This window comes from Labrus mixtus, chromosome 3, assembly GCF_963584025.1.
Source record: "Labrus mixtus chromosome 3, fLabMix1.1, whole genome shotgun sequence".
Taxonomy (NCBI): domain Eukaryota; kingdom Metazoa; phylum Chordata; class Actinopteri; order Labriformes; family Labridae; genus Labrus; species Labrus mixtus.
Window position 1 is genome coordinate 25,514,817 of NC_083614.1, and position 14,983 is coordinate 25,529,799.

Consider the following 14,983-nt stretch of genomic DNA (forward strand, 5'->3'; position numbering starts at 1 on the left):
ACCAGATTTATTGTTATTGTATTTATAACGATAGGATTCAGCATTTATAAACAGGTTAAGCTTGAGCGACAACAGCTGGTGTTGAAAAATAAAGTTCCTCGAGTGACCACTTGAGTCTGGCTCCAAAATCCCCAAAAGTCACACAAGCCGTTTTCACATATGCAGTCCCTCTGAACATTTCTAGAGGATTTCAGGAGGAAGTTCAGGAGCATACAACGTCGTTATGAAAATATTTTCCTTTATATCCATCCTTTTTGTATTTCTACAGAATCACAATATCAACAAAAAGTAAGTGCAGGTAGAGTGCAACAGTTGTGCTCATAAAGTTTTTGGTCATACCCCGATCGCAGGGAATAAACATTATCACCCCATCCTGCTGCTCGTGCCAAATTCTCCTGATTATATCCTGCTGTGTTCTCACATCAGCCCACTTGGCAGGAGAGAAAAATGTGGGTGTTTGCGTTCACACATGCAGCTCACCCCGACAAATTCTGAATTTTTCCGGGAGTTTTGTGCGAGTGTAAACAAGTTAAAAAATGCACACTTTTACAGCAGAAATTAAAGGAAAGGTTGGTATTTTTTTAAATCTAGCATGATTTTTAAAGTAACATTCCCTCAGTGCTCCGTCTGCACCCACCCCCTCCCCTCTGTGCTCCCTCAAAAGCCACGCCCCCTCACTTACATGCACGAGCGCCGTTGCCTCAGAAGCGGACCTCAGCTCATCTCTTGCATTGTGTAGAGACTACGTCGTCTCATGTCTCATTCAGCGGTGAGTAAACTCACAGTATAAACTCCGTCATCGGTGACGCGCTTTGAGTGCTAAGGGGTAGTGAGCGAGCAGGGAGACAGGGAGGCGTGATTGGTTCATCAGATTGGTGCCTCGTGGCAGACATTGTTTGAAGTTTTTACAGGCTTACAACTGCTACAGATGATGGATTTTCTTTGTTCCTCTTTCAGAGAACATGAATAATTCATTTCTGTCAGGACCTAAAGACAATTTCAACCAAAATCTTAAAAAGTGGATCTGGAGAAAATGACCAACCCTGCACTTAAGATATGTTGGATTTTTTTGAGTCTATAACATCTTTACCATTAGTTTGAGCATCTTATCAGTTTGCTTCTTACAAAGACAAATTCAAGCTTAGCAAAATCTGCAAATTAGTAGCATCAACTTCTTATATGTTGTAAGTTTTAAAGTGCAGCATTGAGTGAAGGTCACCCATACTATGCAGCAATCACATACCAACAATTATTGTATATATGCAGGTAAAATGGAAGATAATGTGAACAAAACTGTAAAATTCTCCTGAAAAGTCCCCTGTGTAAAAATCCCTTTTGAGTCTTGTTGACAAGTTGTTTGGATTTAAGAAGTTGTGATTAGCGACGTCTTTGCCAGCATCTGCATCTTGTGATTTCCCAAAAACGCTTGTCTGCTTTGACTCTTTAATGTGTTTATATGAAGCCTTGTTTTGCCAGACTGAGTCACTAATGTGAAGTAATCTGGAAACTCTCTGTTCATTTTCTACTTCCAAGGGCCGTGTAAACAGGCGCCGACCACAGTCTGAAACATCCACGACTTATAGAAATGACAGCCCTCAGATCAAACTGGAAGTCTTTAGGTTACTGCATCTCAGAAATGCAAATGATAGACAAATGTTTGGGATGACCAACACTTACAATTTGTACTCTTAAGAATCTAAAATACTTTATTCATCTTGGGGGATTTGGCTGATGCACTAATAGATACACTAAAAGAAAGGTTCAGTGGTGATCACCCTTGTTGTTGACGTAAAGGTCTCACATTAAACTCCTTGTCAACAAGTTTAAATAATAAGTATAGCATACTTTGCGTCGTTCTTTATACGTCATGTGCACAGACTGTAAATATTAATGGACGTAGCCTGAGTGGCGTCGCCCATCTGTTCCTGCAGGGGGCTCTGGAGGCTCATCAGCAGCAGCCGCCATGTTGGAAATCCTGTCTCAGTCTAACTTTCAGTCAACCTAACGACAGGCTGAGAGCTGGAGCTGAGGCGGGTTTTAAGCCTCTTGACAAACCGCTACATCACGCCCACCTGTCAATCATGTCAGCTACACGCCTAACTATGGATAACACGTATCGTTCCTAAAATCAAAACAGATTCATTATAAAAAAATTCACCCCCCGTACAGTTTGTGCCAGTGATGACAATAACTAATCAGACCTATTTAGTTTTTTGTACCAGGCTGTAAAAATGTTAATTTATGCTGTAAAAACAGCTTTTTTGCCTGTCATGTGTATGTGACTTCCGATGTTTCTGGAGCCAGCCTCTAGTGGACACTCGACGAACTGCAGGATTTTGCACTTCAGCATTGGCTTCATTTTTCAAGACCTGAGGTTGCTGCTTGGTCATGCCTTGCCTCCTGGGACACCCCCACCCCTCTTGACGGACAGGGATAGTCTCCCACTGTGAGGGAAAAGTGTGAACAACCAACTCTGGAGGATTTCAGGGACAGTCCTCCAGAAAATTTATAGAATCTTCAAGAGAGCATATGTGGGCCTAGTAGTTGGTTTGCACGCCCCATGTACAGAGGCTAGGGTCCTCAAAGCAGAGGGCTCCTTTGCGGCATGTCATTCCCAACTCTCTCTCTCTCCCTGATTTCTGACTCTATCCACCGTGCTATCTCTGTAATAGAGGCATACAAGCCCCTCTTAAAAGAGAGCATATGTGAAACACAAACAAAAGGTGACATTTTCCTTTAAAATGGCAATTATTGGATCCCTGTTAGGGTTGTTGTTTAACTTAAGTAACTGACGAAAGTTAAAGTCAGAGTAGATTTGTCATGCCTTCTGTTTAAACCCTGCCCTTGTAAACTCTGCACAGACTGACTGCTAATCGCTGGTCTGTGCTTGTCTTTGTAAAATAAAGAAAGAACTCTTCAAAGCTTCTGGGAGCTGATTCAAGACTTTGTTTTAAATATCTGCACGCGATGCTGGAAAAACTGCACTTTGTTTGGTATCTGTTGTGCTTCTGATCTTTTATTGTATAGTCTTATGTTGCCGACGTAGAAATCTTAAGTTTTTCAAACTCCAGCAACATCAACCAAAACATCCAAAGTTGTTAGACTTTTAAGTGACGGTCAACGGCCATTGACGTTAAACAGCTGCTGAAGTGCTGCACGTGACTGTTTCTGTGGTACACTGGATGCTGAACAAATCGAATAAAGTTGCTTTGACCGGCGAGCCAAAGTCTGCAAAGTGTTTGAGCTCTTAAATGCAGCCTGTAAACAAACGTCAAAGTAAAGTGAAATGACCTCTCAGTTGATTTCCCTGTTTGCTCGACACTCACACACACTTTCATCTCCTGTGTTTTGCATGTGTGTGAAGTTGGCGTTGCGGCTCTGCCGGCCTCTCGGTGTGAACGGCCCCGGCTCCAGAGCACCATGTACTTTTGCGGCACGGAGCGGCACTTTCAACTAAACGAGGCCATGTACTGCCTGATTCATTTACTCTGAAATACATGTTGTGGGGACAAGCAGCGTGTCATTAGAAATCACTTGACTGGGACCCGAAACAGAAACAGTCACAGCTCTTCTTACTCTCTTTCACAGGGAGGGAGAGCACAGGAAGAAAGAGAAGAGACGAGGAGGAGTGAGAGGGGGTGAGGGGCGTCAAAAAGAGTGTGAACTCCTGCTCCTTTGTGACCTGTTAAAATCACTCTGTGAGCATTCAGGGTCAGCGAGGACGAAGGAGGGAGGGGAATCCGTTCTTTCTCCGCTCGGCAGGGAACAGCTCATGCTTGACTAACTCTTTGGATCCCTGCTGAGCCAATCTATATGCTCTTTCTTCTCCCCTTGTATCTGATTCTGAAAGTGTGTCAAAGCCAATCATTATGTTTGTTTCAGATATCATTGACCTTTGTGTGCGTGCACGTCTCCGTGCATGTGTTTGGAAGGGGAAACCTCCAGGCGTTTCTCTCATGCACCGACTGTGTAGCATTAAAACGCAAACCGCACGGCAGAGGCTCTCTGGGAAGCGCAGCGTTTCTGTCCAATGTGTTTTGCGCTGCATGCAGCTCCAGAGGTCTAATTATGCTCGGTTTGAAAGCACAGACACCCCCATGTCAAAGACAGACTCTATAAATCTCACACAGTCATTAGTGGGAAAATATGCTTTTTTTTCTATTCGTTGAGGTCTTGGCAATACAACATAAAGCCATGACAAATAAAAGCAATAAAGTATTTATTGTCTCGGGGTAGAAATGGTTACATCTCCACACAGACAGGAATGGCATTTACGCATTGGCTGTAAACGCTTTTTATTTGAAAACCAGGATATAATTAGAAACTTGTGGCTTTCCAAGAAAGGGGATGTATGTGCATGTGTGTGTGTGTGTGTGTGTGTGTAATGTGTATGAATGGCTTGATGAGCCCATTTGCGTGCTTGACGGCATGTTTTTTTTCACTCCCTCACTCACTTTCTCTTCTTCATTATGTGGAGTAGCTCCCAAATATTTTGTGTGAGAAATAAAGTTCACATGAGGAATTTCACAGGTGGTCGTGGCAAAAATACATTAGACTATATGGTCAGGAAATATGAATCTGACATGTACAAATTGTTCAGAAAGAAACAGAAGCAGGCAGATTTTTCAGACTGCAGAGTACTCATCACCACGGCGCCCAGTTTTAGTTAACATATTTAATGTGAAATCTGCATCAGCCGGATGGAGTCCACAGTTTGAGGGTCGTTTGTTTTGTTTTCTCTGATCCATTCAGTACACCCGTGCACATTCTGCATGTAAAGCACTTTGTGTAGTGACCATTAGATACGCAGTCCATGGTTTTTAGCTGTAATGTTGAAATGAAGCGGTGATATCAAAGAAACAATGTCTGCACAGAGTGTCTTTAGTAGAAGAAGAAAGCCTTTCCTTTTGTCAGGGCTGCTCCAGATTCACTGCAGACTACAGATCTGGATTGGACTGTTTGTTTCCCTCCAGACCAAAGTTTTTTATAAACCTACAAGAGTCCTGGGGGGTCACAAGATGCCTCCAAAATCTTTTTTTTTTTTTTTTTTTTAAATCTCGGGCACTACATGACCGATACATATGTTTCTTTATATCTATCGATCCTAAAAAAAAAAAAAATTGAAATAATTTAAGATCCAACATTTTCTCCATTATTGTAAAGTATTTAAAAAAAGGTTTTCAGATAAAACCATATTATCAAGTAAAATTAAATTAACATGCATAAATAATGTAAATGGTAAATGCTTGTATATTTCTTTTCTAATCTTCTGACTACTCAAAGTGCTTTCACACTGCAGGTCACATCTACACATTCACACACTGATGGTAGAGGCTGCTGTGTAAAGTGACCATCAGAAGTAACTCATGCCGTTCATACGCCGCTGACAAAGCAGCGGGAGCAACTTGTGGTTAAGAGTCTTGCACAAGGGCACATCGGACATGTAGCTGGACATGTACCCTCGACCTTCCAGTTGAGAGATAACGACTCTACCAACTGAACCACAGCCGCTGCCAACTCCCAAATATGAGTTTGCACATGGCAACAACAATGTCGGTGTCTACCTCCTCCACACTTAAAGAAAACATAAAGTTAACACTTAAGGATGTCCACATGTTTGTGTCTACTAAGTTTTGTTTTTCCACTCAGTGCTATAAGTCTAAGTATTCTGCTTCAAATCTTTCTTACAATAAGTAACCATATACACATATATATATATATATACACACATATATATATATATATATATATATATATATATAAATATATATATATATACACATTTCTGGGAAGTTTATTATTATATGCTTTAACCACAGAGGGGGTCTGCACCCTTCTTTTAGGGGTAGCGAGCTGAAAAGTTTGGGAACCCCTCTGCTAGACGACCTGACACCAAACTCTTTTTTTCAATATCCCACTTGGCTCGGGGCTCAGTTGTGTTTATGTTCGCTGCCATGTTTGTGAGCTGCAAAAGAACGCAACGCGTGGTTGGTGACGTTTCCTGGCCTGCTCTATCTCATTGGCTATTGCAGGTATTCCGTCGAGGGCGGCCCGATCTGGAACAATAAATACTAAACATGTTGATATTTATGATTCCAGATCGTGGAGGCTCCGACTCGGTCTGGAGCAGCAAAATAAAACTTGAGGATTATTTGGACAAATATCCAATTAGCCTCAAATCGGGCCACGCCCCAAGCGGTTGTTGGTGGGAAGCGTTCTAAAAACCTTTTAGTGTGTAGCCAGTTTACGTCCAGTAATTGCATAAATATATTCCTTCTGCTCACTGGAATATAATTTGAAGTGGTAGTTAGTTCACTAATCTCTCTGAGTTGATATCTCTATCAGAAATCAGCTCAGTTTTTCCTTCAATTCAAGGTTTGCAGGACATGGAAGGAGACTGTTTGGTGAAGACTACAGTCTCCTTCCATGTCGGCCTCTCTGCTACTTTATAATGCAGAGCAGGTGCCGTGGAAACTCGACCTATGGGAAGCCGCTCTTCACAGAGATGTTGGCCCAGACGGCGATATTGCTTTCACTCCCGGCATCTTTATTATTGCTCTCTCCCCCCACACTCCCCACAAATCAGATGATATGAGCCCTTCCTCCCGTCACTCCCTGTCACCCACTCTGTCGCCGACTCCCACACAGGCTTCCCAGCACCGAGAGAGTAACGGGATGTGACCGTGCATGAGTTACACGAGATTAATCTGCCGTTTGATGGGAAATGTGTCGTTCTCAAGGTCTCCCGGGGACATAATTACAAGCTGGAGTGCGCTTACATTTTCATTCTTCTCTCTTTTCTTTCCAGTGCTGACAGAAGAAAACGGTGTATTTACTTTAGCAACCTACTTTACTGCACTCCCCCCACCCACCAGCAGCTTGTCTGCTGAGCGATAAGCAGGGGGGACCATTAATTTCTCCCCCCACACACTCTCTCTCTCTCTCTCTCTTCACTTAAACAACACGCAGACCTGAACGTGCCCTTTATAGAACCACTGATGCGAGGAGTACATGTGTGTGAGTGTGCACATACTGTGGCTGGTTGTAAATGACAGCTCAGTTTACTCGTAATTAAATAGAGGCTGAACTTTAAGAGCTCTGTTAAACCCTTAATACACATTCAATTGATAACATTTGGCATTTTACACTAAAATAAAGCTCATTTAACAGAGATACAGTCTAATGCTTACCTATAAAATTATTTTGAGGGGCGCTGGTAGTGAAGTCACCCCATGAACGGATGCTATGGTCCTCCAGGCGGGCAACCCAGGTATAAATCCAAGATGTGTCTCCTTTCCCGCATGGCCATCAGACATGCTTCATTTTTCCGGCCTGGAGGCTACATCCACATTTCCTCAGTGCCTCTTTCATTCCCACTCTGCATCCCAGTAGCCCGTTCTTGCCACTGTGTAACTTAAGTTGAGTTGGTTTGGATCTGGTGTTCCGACCAACTAGCTAGCTCAGACTAGCTTTGAGTCATTGTCAAGAGGGTAAATCATCCTCTTCCTGCCCAGGGACCACAGATGTAAATTAGCTTCATAGCTAACTCTGGCCCAACGGTTGTGTTTTGTGAAGCCCCTAACTTAAACTATAGGTGGGGCAAATCACAACGGATACTGATCCTTGGATATTGTTGCGTAAACCCCAAACATCATCAATAAATCAAACAATAACAATTTAAGCTGCAGCTATGTTCATGCCTTTCTCATCAGATTGGAGAAGTAGCTCTGTGCATGTTGAACATCGTGGGTTCCCCTAAATTTTTTTTTTTTTATATACAGCCCGTCATCCCTGTCGCATGTCCAACAGAGAAGCTGTCCATTAGTCCACAGCTAGGTGCAGCGCGGAGCAGCTGTTAGCCGCCTGAGTGCAGCAGCTTGGACATGTTGTGGTAAAAGGTCCTCACATCACGACCTAATCAGTCATCCACAATCCAAACACCACGTCAGGTTTAGCAGGCGGTGGGGTTCAGCCAGAGCCACTCTGCAGCTGGTGAGGGGGACATGATGCAGCCTTTTAGCCCACTCTGGCACACACCTGCTCAGTGTCAGGTCAGGCTCCAACATGTGTCAAAATATACAGGGCTTACATTCAGACATGATGGGCTGCTCTCTGGCCCTTTTTGGCAGCACTCTCTACAGCGCTAACACCTGTGTCTTTATCAGGGAGCAAGGCTGATGTGTTCAGCTTCATCCTTTGATTTTAAAATTATAACATCCAACAGCTTTTTTATAGCAACCAAGCCCTTGTTGGACAGGTCAAAGTCAAGTCTTCTGTTGCCAATCAGATCTGTCCTAAGGCAAGCCTTGTCATTTAATATTCAAAGTGTGCAGGAATGCTCGGCCTGGTTGTTGCTGTCTGTCTGAAGTGTGAAGTTACAGGTAAATGTCAAAGTTGTTGCTTTTATTTCTCTAAGCTTTGTCTTTGTAAGAATTCCTCTCCCGATTAGCTGGTGATCGTTTACAGTCCGACTTTCAACCTGAGATGCTAGAGTTGAGTTTGATGGTTCCCTAAACTCTGCTGTCATTACGCCTTAGGATATTCATATTTTTTCCGCAAAGTGTAAATTGTATGTAAATTGACTTTGCGTCACAGGAAGCGCGAGAGAGCACAGCACAGCTCCACAAACACAGTCAGACATGCACGCACACACACACACACAGCGCTGTTCTCCCCCGCTGGCTCCACTGATCCTGTAGAGCCCCTGTAACGCGTCTGTTACTACTTTCATATTGAAGGTGAACTGTCACAGGGAGGTAAATATTGTGCCTTCAAACAACAGTCTGAAAAGTGCTTTAGATCACTTGTTGGTTATTAAATGTGTCTATTTGCAATTTGATACTGAACCGGTTGCATAAAAGTTCAATTTTCAGGCACCCAAAACGCCGTTGTCATGTAAACAAATAGCTAAAACTTAACAAACAGTCACCATCTTTGGCCTGCTCCGGCCTCCACCTCAGCGGCAAGGAAGTGTGGACAACAGGAACATGAGGAAGACAAAGGAGTAATCCTCCCTTATACACCGTTCTTATGATATTATGAAAAGTGACAACTTTTATAATAGAACACAGACTGATGACTCGGCCTCTGTTTAGCTTCTGTTTAATGTACCATTTTGTTTGTTTCTAGGCACCAGTTTGTTTATGTTTTAAGCAACCTTCTAGTATCTGTTTCAAGGTACCCTGAAGTGTCTGTTAGTGGCTGTTTCAAGGTATCCATAATGTACATTTTAAGGTACCCGTAAGTGTCTGTTTCAAAAGAGACACGCAGTGTACAGTGTGTGATTTTTTTAAAAAAGGTGTTAGCCTAAGGCCGTGTTCACACTGGACTTCTTTTTTCAGAAAAAAACGCTGCTTTCAGCACCTTTTGAGTGCTTATGCCTACGGTGCAACCGTGCCAGAGCCGGCCGGAGCACGACGCATCAATTTAGCAGAAAAGAACAAACGGGATGGAAAGTCAGACAACATTAAAACATCCGGTTTATTTTCAGAATAAAACTCTCCGGTTCAGAAAAACGACCGTTTGTGTGTTTGTTTACGTGTTTATAAGGTTTGTATTGAGTTTTATACCACGAACATCGTATTATCTCGTGCTGTCGCGAGTGAATCTGTAACATTACCGCGGAAATTCCTTTGTCTCCGTACTCCAGCTGTCCGGCTGTGCTCTCCACGCTGTAGACTGAGAACGCAGCCGGTGGGTGTTGACGGATGAAGGTGCACGGACCCGTAACGGACCGGAGCGGACACGCAATGCACACATATGTGGTGGAAGTTCGCCGTTTTTGGGTGCATGACATCTATTTGGGCAACGGTAACTAGGGACGTAGGTTACTACTCGTCCTGATTGGTCAGCTCGCAGAAAGGCGCTCGACGTCACCCAGCGCTTTTCTGAAAAGTTGAAATATTCAACTGAAAAAGGCGTCGGGCGCAGCGCTTTTTGAAAAGGCGTCCGCTTTTTAAAAAGGCATCACCCTTTTTCCTTTTTCCATAGGCTTGTATGTAAAAAAGGCGCAGGCAGTTGAAAAAAGAAGTCAAGTGTGAACACGGCCTAAGAGGGAATTGAGAAAATTCATCATCCATTCACAGATTCCTTGAGATTCTGTTAGAGGATGTACTGACTTGAAACACATGCCCAAATCTCCGGAGATGACATCACTACATGTGACTACCTCTCTACAAGCCTGGCCACTCTAAGATCTAAGATTAGACACCTCTCTGTGTGTGTATCCCCCCCACTGTGTTGCGCTTTTCTTCTCTCTGCTCTTCTTCCGATAATCTTTCTGATTTCAGTCCTGGTGCATTCCCTCAAAACTCAATTCAGTGATTGTCTATTCTACACAGTTTGAACCTGTATGACCTGCTCTGTTGACATTCGCTAACAGCTAACTGCAGTTACAGTTAGCCTTGGAGTTCGGTTTAAGATCTCAATCCTCTTAGTGAGGACTTTGCAGTGAAACACTCTGTGATCCCGTCCATGCTGCAGGGCCGTGTGGCTTTTAGAAAGCTTGGACGGGTGACTGAAGCGGCTGTACCTGGTGAGCAGAAAGCAGAGTGCCCGAAGACCTCTTGAGTAGAGCTAGATGGGTATGTGTGTCAGGACAGGAGGGGGAAACTGATCCTCTTAGCAGGCTGAAATTGGCCCACTCTCAGGAAAGTGTCACTTGAGTTGCTCAACCTGAGCGTGCCAGGCGAGATTGTCTATCCTTGTATCTCCTCCTCCTCCTCCTCCTTTTCTGCCCGGGCCAGCCGTGTGAGGATTGCTGACCTAAAGACAGTCGGTGAATGTGCGCACATGACTCTGATCTTTCCTCAGTGTGCTGCTAAGTATGCCGTACCTGCCCTCCAGGCATGAGTTCAATCCAAGGTGCCACACTGCTTGTTTGACCAATTAGAGTGAGCCTCTGCTGGGCAGGACTCAGACCTCCTGCTGAGAGCTGCCAGGCATATCTCAGTGCAGCCCAAACAAACGGCACAGGCTTCACCACAAACACATCATAACACATGCTCGAACCCTAACCTCTTTGCTTCCCTTTGCTCCCACATGCAGCTGCCTTGATTAAAAACCTACAGCTAGTTAACTTTTTTTTGGGGTTTCTCTTTTCACCTTTCCAGCCCTCTGCATTCCTCTTTTTGTCTTCCTCCTCTTGCCTCCAGATGTTTCTCTAACCATGTCACGCAGACAGTGACAGAGAGGCGCTCGGTTCGTTTTCATTCCACCAATTTATTGAAAACAGATATAACAGGAAGAGCTCATTCCTGTCGAGCAGTCCCCATTACAGCAATCAATAAAGACATGAAAATGTAATTGTATTGACACAGTTATTTAGAGAAAACTCTGAAAGGAATTATGAATGTTTCAGATACAGTTTCAAGTACAGGCCTTGAACTTTCTGGAAAACGATTCAACTGTCAAGCTAACCTCAAAACTGCCAAATTAATAGGGTCTGAGGATGGCGGTTAACAGAGGCAGATGTCTACCACCCAAGTTGGCACCAAACATACCCATCTTCTTTGCTCTGCTAAAGTGAAAAAGCAGTGGAAAGGATTAGCTGGTAATGCTGGATGTCATTTCTGATTATGATGGGGCGAACAGATCTCCAACATCCATCTACTAACGCTTCTATCTTTCAACTGAAAGTTTACTAGATTTTGCTACAAGCTTGTACGCTCTCATTTTAGGGCTCCAAAACATTCCAGCTGCAAATTTTCAAGCGGCAGAAATGAATGCCGCTTCATTAGTCGATCGTCATGTTCCCCCCATGACGGACGAGGCCTGTCCTCGCTGTCAGCACCCCGGCTGAGTTAAGGAGCTCCAAATGATTTTCCTCAACACGATACTGGCAGCGCACATTATTTATGTATTTAACTCGTGAGCCACAGTCAACATCATTCAACAAAATTACATTTTAATCATTCTCTTGATAGGGAAGCAACCCAACTGTGTGTAGAAAAAAAAGCTGTGCTGGCTGAGCTGTTTAATGAAAGCAATGCAAGACAAAGCTGACTACTTAGAAAACATTTGGACTGTGTTAACAGGACGATTATTGAGCAAAAACTGGTGATTTTGATGAGAAATGTCTGTGTTCGGCCACTTAAAAGGTTTCTTTCTAAAACTCTGAGCCATTTGGGAGCATTCTGGATCCAGTTAGAAACGTTTAAAAACAGCACTTGCTATTTTAGGAGCGATTACAAAGAAGTGTTTCAGATTTTAATCCATTGTCCTACATGGTACATGGCCTCATAACTTTTTGGGAGCTTGACACTTTTTATGATCACGTCGGCCAATTACAACTTGGATCTAGTTTGTATTGCTGTGAAAATCAATTGCATCGGTTACGGGGGGGGGGTTAGGGTTAATGGGGAGAATATTGTTCTGGTCCTCAAAAATTAACGGGACCCGAGATGCAGTATACACATGAACGCTAGGGGCAGCATCGAGGCAGAGTGGATGTGACAGAGTCAACACAGCAGCAGGGACGACATTGGTGGAAAGTTTTATGAGACAAACTGATAAACTAAGTCCACAATTATCCACATCTGCACGATGTGTCAGTGACAAACTAGCTGACGAGAGATCAGTTCTGTTTTTAGAAGACGACGTTGAAACCTGTAAAACTAAAGGACGCAAGATGTGGTGTTTCGGTTTGAGTGACCCTGTAAACTGGGGGACTTACATCTGAGTTTGTCTGTGGCTGCATTTGTATTATTTCAGTTTTTCATTAAATACTTATAACTTTAGTATATTTAGAAATTACAATGACTAACTGGACAAAGACGAATGCCCGAGGACCCTTTCTGTTTTCTAAAGCGGCTGTTACGACAACTTCTACGGATACATTTTGCTTAAAGTCCCCAGTTAACATGGTCACTCATATAACCGATACACCGGGCCAGGAAAATGTTAATGAAACAGGATGCTGACTTTACTGATGGTGTTGGATGTTCACCAGTCATCAGTCGCCTCAGCTGATCTGATGTAACTATTGATTATTGATGTTTATTATGTGCGTTCAGAACTTAAAAATGAACATAGCTACTCAAGTGTTGCCATGTTTGTAGTTAACATCCCTTACATCAGGTAGGCGTGAGCTCTCTGTATTGCCCTCTGGAGGTATTCTCTTGTAAACCATACACAAACACAAACCCAAGTCTAATCAGCAAGCACTGTTTGTATCCTGCAGGGTGAGGGTCATTTATGGTCCTCACAAGATCTGTAATTGTCTCTAAAATTCTACTCCACTAAATGTTCAGCATGTCATTTAGTTTAGTTTGATTCAATGCAGTCTTTGTACCGGATCCTAAAATACATTTTATCTGCAGACTCAGCAGATTTGGCTTGCTCACTTTAGGTGTAATCTGACCCTTAAATGCACGAGTATCAGTTGTTATCACTAACATTAGAAAGATTCAGACCGGGCCGAATGCATTAACCAGAAGGGAAGAAGATACACGGCAAGTCAACATTGACAGCTGGAAGCTTACCAGACCCTTGTTGTCATGGTGTGTTGGAGTTACCTGGCTTTTATGGAGGAGGCAGCCTGTTGGAATCCACCAAACGCTCCAACATCATGTAAGTTCTCTTTTAGGAATCAATGTTGATGCAATCAATGTGTCAATGTAAATGTCTGAGAAAACACATTCCTTGCTGAGAATTGCATCATCCTTGGTACAAAGAAATGTTAAGAAATGAAGCTTGAGAAGAGGTGAAACTGACACCAAATCGCATTTAATATTCTTCAGTTAATCAGATATGGAGATGTGTCGTTTATTGATTGTTTTGCAAAACAGCAATTGTGGTAGAATCGCTGCATTGTGATATTGTTTTCGTTGGCCACGTATCCATTTCAAAGTGCAATTCTGCAACAACACCCTAACGAAGCTTTGCAGTCATTATGCCTAAATGCATTCATCATCCACCTCTTCTTTTCTTTTTCCACTTAAAGACCAAGGACTGACAACGCCAGCGCCATTTTCAACTTTTTATCAGACATTATTCTCCATTAGTAGGCTACCTATAATATGAGTGTTGACCCACAGCGGTGTGAAAATGGTCTTTTCGTATCATAACAGCGGACTACTGCTGCCTGCTGACATGGAGAGTTATTTTCTCTAACGCATGAGCAGAACGTACGTGGTTTGGCAAAGACAAGAGGCCTTCATCGCCACTAGTTCTTTGCCGTCTGCTTGGTGTGTCAGGGCCTTTACGACCCAAAAGGTGGCAGGGGTGATCACTGCGTCTCGCCATTACGCCTCTGCAACATTCATATTGAAGGCGGAACATCACAGGGGCGCAAATATAATGCCATGAAACTGCAGTCTGAATAGGGCTTCTGATTGATCCCTAACATACGGTAACTGCACTACTTGGTTAGGTTATGAAAAATGTTGACGATTTCAGATAAACTAGGGTTCTTCATGGGAATTGTAAAAAATAAAATGAAGTCTGTTTTGTTGTAATTTTATGTAAGTTCACCAATCTACATGTTTTAGTCAGTGTGATCATATCAATGTAAGCACACTGTGACCAGCTGCAGAGCTTTGTGTCATCCAATGGAAGAACACAAAACACAAGGGCCGTCAACACGATCAAGGCATGAAGCATGTAAAGTATCACTTTTAAGTATGAAGTCATATGTGGGTCATGACATGGTCAGCTAGTGCGTCGCGTGCCAATGGTGGAGCTCACATGTGAAGGCGGCGTATGTTGACAGCAGGAAAATGTGCTGCTCGAATCACATGGCGGAAGGAAACAAATAAATCTGTCCAGATCCTTTCAGTCCCACAAAACCACAAATTATAAAGTGCATTGTGCCAGTGTTACTGAGGGCCGTCATCGACTTTTGGTTTCCAATCAGTGATTTACGGCCTGAAGTTTTGCTGCATTGTGGGAATGCAAGGCAGAGGAATGTTGCCTGCGATGCTGTAAAGAAGGACGGATTAATAACCAGAGAGTTTCAGTTTGTGTGACGCCTGCGGATGATTTG